The sequence below is a fragment of the Chionomys nivalis genome, chromosome 2 (genome assembly GCF_950005125.1).
Source record: "Chionomys nivalis chromosome 2, mChiNiv1.1, whole genome shotgun sequence".
In the NCBI taxonomy this organism is placed as follows: domain Eukaryota; kingdom Metazoa; phylum Chordata; class Mammalia; order Rodentia; family Cricetidae; genus Chionomys; species Chionomys nivalis.
This window is the reverse complement of record NC_080087.1, coordinates 28,273,770-28,277,785: the sequence shown is the minus strand read 5'-3', so window position 1 is coordinate 28,277,785 and position 4,016 is coordinate 28,273,770.

Here is a 4,016-nt window from a genome sequence, read left to right as displayed (position 1 = left end):
TTCTTTTAGCTTGTAGATGTGATGTGCATAGCTGGGATAAATCATTTTTGTTTGATTTGCTAATATTTTGTTGGCAACTTTTGTATTTATGATCATTAGAGCTATTACCATGCAATTTTCTCATAAGGTGTTTAGGTTTGTTATTAGGACAATTGACAAATAGCACAAGGATGTATTGATTCTGTTTTTATTCTTAAATGAGAGTGTGCTTGCTAATTGGCCAAATTTCTGCCTTTGCTCTTTGGTTGGATTTATCAGTCAGCCTACATGGATTTGGTGATTCCTGTTTTAGATTACTATTTATTGATTCTATTTTAGAGATAAATATGGGCAAATTCAAGTTGTCTTTTTTTCCTTGTGTGGTCTTTGCACTCCTATCTTTGAAGGGGTTGTCCCACATCATATAGTTTCTTAATATTTGGAACATGGAGTTGGTTATAGTGTTTCTGTATTATGCCTTTAATGAGTATGGATCTGTAGAGATAACCCCTTTTTAGGGCTTGTGTTAGAGATTTAACTTTTCACTTACAACATTTTCTTTCAGTTAGCCTGGCTAGAACCTAGTGGCTTACTACTCTTATTGATCTTTGCAAACAAACAACTTTGATCTAGTTGATTTCTCTGCTAATTTCCCATTTTAAATTTCATTTGTATTATATGTTCTTATAATTGTTATCATTTATATTCTCTTTAATCCAGATTCAAGTTTCTCTCATTTCTCTGGTTTTCTGAGGTGTTGGCTTAAGATACAGAGTTAGATCTTTTAGCTTTTCTAATATGTGTATTTAGTGCTACACATTTTCACCTAAGGGTTGCTTTTAGCTGCATCCTATAAATTTAGATAAATTATGTTTGGGGAAATTCTCAGTCACTCATGTTTCAGAGATATTACATCTGTTTGTTTATATTGTAAATTTTGTACAAATTTCTGATTTTAGTGATTTCCAAATTCTTGTGAATTTTGTTCATTTTCTCTCTTTGTTTGCTTTACTTTAAGGGACTCAGGTGCCTGTTGAGATGTATGTATAAACACAGTCTTCCCTGAGGTGCGTTTAGACTGCTATAAAGCCAATGAAACAAATTCATTCTGTTACAGTGCTTATTTTTATTTTTAGCTTTCATTTCATTTTTTAAGACTCCCTTCTCTTTGCTTACATTGCTCACCTGTTATTACATCCTGTTGACTTAATCCATTAGAGCCCTTAGCATTTTATTCATAATTTTAAATTATCGGACTGAGTCTTCAACTTTCAACATTCCAGCCATCTACAGTTCAGGTGTTATAGTTTTTCTATCTCTCAAAAGAGTCCTTTTTTTCCTGTTGGAATACACTTAGTTTTTTTGCTTAATAGCCAAAAATGTTGTGAGCAAGCCATCAGTAGTATAGTGTGCTTTGGAGCAAAGGAAAACATTCTACACTTCTATGATTAAAACTCTCTTAGCCAGTGTACTTCTTGACTGTGTACTATGAATTTCACAAGTATTTCTCTTTATTTTTTCTGACTTCTTAGATGGAAGAAAAGAAGAGAACTAAATGAAGTTGGACTTTTCATTTACCCACGTGAAAGACTGCCACTTTCTTGAGCTGGATGTTTTCTTCTTCTTAGTTACTTGGCCTTGATAAGAGTCCAGCAAGTTCAACCTGGAAAACTCTTGAGGGCAGGAGTTTTTGAAGAACATATTGTTCTGGTTCTGATACTTATATGTGATTCATATTAAATTCTATCCCCCACACTTGTTAAAAATAAAAGATTTATACTATTTTTATAAATCTTTGAGTTGAATTTATTCTTTTTTGTGACAAAATATTGCTATGTTCCTCAAGTTGGCCTCAGATTTATATTGAGGTGTTTGATCCATATGGAATCTACTTTTTTGCATGAGGATAGATATGGATCTATTTGCATTCTTCTACATGCTGACATCCAGTTATGTCAACACCATTTGTTGAATTTGCTTTCTTTTTTCCATTGTACAATTTTAGCTTCTTTGTCACAAATCAGGTGTTCATAGGTGTAGGGATTAGTTATCAGTGTCTTAGATTCAATTCCATTGGTTAAGCTGTCTGCTTTTGTTCCAGTACTAAGCTGATTTTATTGTTCTAGCTCTATAATAGAGCTTGATGTCAGGGATGGTGATACCTTTGGAAGTTCCTTTGTTGTGTAGGATTGTTTTGGCTATCCTGGGTCTTTTGTTTTTACATATGAAGTTGAGTATTGTTCTTTTGAGGTCTGTGGAGAATTGTGTTGGAATTTTAGTGGGGATTGCATTTAATCTGTAGATGGCTTTTAGTAGGCTTGCCAATTATATTATGTTGATCCTACCTATCCAAGAGCATGGGAGATCTTTCCATTTACTGATCTCCTCTTCAGCTTCATTCGTGAAAGATTTAAAGTTCTTGTGGTACAGGTTCTTCACGTGGGGCCTGTTTTGTGTTGGTCAGCTACTCCTGGGCACAGAGCCTGTTCTGGAGAGTGGTTGATATTCTTAGTGAGATTCTACTAGAGAAAACCGATTTTTCATTTCCTAGAAGGTATCAGTTGTAAACAGCTTCTTGGTTATGGGTAGGGTTTTGTGTCTACCTCCTCTCCCCTGTACTGAGATTCTTGTCTTACTAATGCTGGCACAGTCTCTGCGGGTTCATATGTGCATCAGTCTTCTGTGCCTGTAAGATACTGTTTCCTTGGAGTCATCCGTCATCTCATTCTATTGCAAATATTCCACCTTTCCTTCAGCATGGACCCTTGAACCTTGGGGAAACAGGTGTAATAAAGATAACCAATTTATGACTGAGTGCTACACTGTTTCTCATTATCTGCCCATTGTCCACTATGAGCCTTTGTGTTAATTTAATTATCATCTACTTCAAGAAGAAACTTCTCTGATGGGGTTTTAGTGATGTGCTTTTCTATCGGTATAGCAGTATGTCATTAGGAGTCATTTTCACTATATTCCTTAATCAGAATAATAGCAGTATGTTTTCCCCTAGGCCAATGACCAATCTCGTCTCAGATTTTTGTCACTTCAGGGGTGTCAGGTTTGGATTCTGTCTCATGTAGTAAGCCTTAAGGCCAATTAAAACCTGTTGGTTACTAACAGAGCATTTGTGCCACTGCTGTACCAGATTTTCTCCCAGGCAGATAATAGGCTGTTGTAGGCTGTATGGTCTGTACCTGGGTGTTATCGATGACTAGCTAATTGCTTTTCTCCTCTGGTAGTATGCAATGTATCTTCCAGTATCATGATTGCTAGTCAATAGAGGTGAAGCTTTTAGTAAGGCCCAGTTTAACTTTTCTAGTTTTGATGACATAGGTTGGTTATGTCTTTTTTTTTTTTTTTAAAGATTTATTTAATTATGTATACAGTATTCTGTCTGCATGTCTGTTGCAGGCCAGAAGAGGGCACCAGATCTCATTACAAGTGGTTGTGAGCCACCATATGGTTGCTGGGAATTGAACTCAGGACCTCTGGAAGAGCAGTCAGTGCTCTTAACCACTGAGCCATCTCTCCAGCCCTGGTTATGTCTTATACAGAGTAACCAGCAGCTTTGGCTGTAACCTGTGATGTTTTAGAAGTTCTGTGGAACAATTTTTGCCAAGAACTCAAAAAGATACAGCAAATTCCTTGCAGTAGAGATTTACTTGGTGGCATAAGATGCTGTTGTCAGAGTCAAGATTCTTCTATCTTCTTCCTGATACAGCCATTTAAGATCTGACTCAGAGATGGCCATCCCCCATCCTTCCACCACCTTTATGCGAAGGTCCTTAGAAGATTATCCATCCTTGTCTTAGGGACTTGAGGTAAAGATGCCTTTTGTTTTTGTTAGACTCATTGTTTGCTTGCTCTATATCTCTCTGTGGATGGCAACCAGGATATGGATTTTGCATTTAAAAACTCCCTGCAGAAAACAGTTGGGACTGCTCTGTGAGAGCTGTTGCTGTCCAGGCAGTGGGCAGTCAGCTAAACAAAGATTTCAAATTTGAACTCTGGTGTTGTCAAGTGACCCTCAGGTTCTT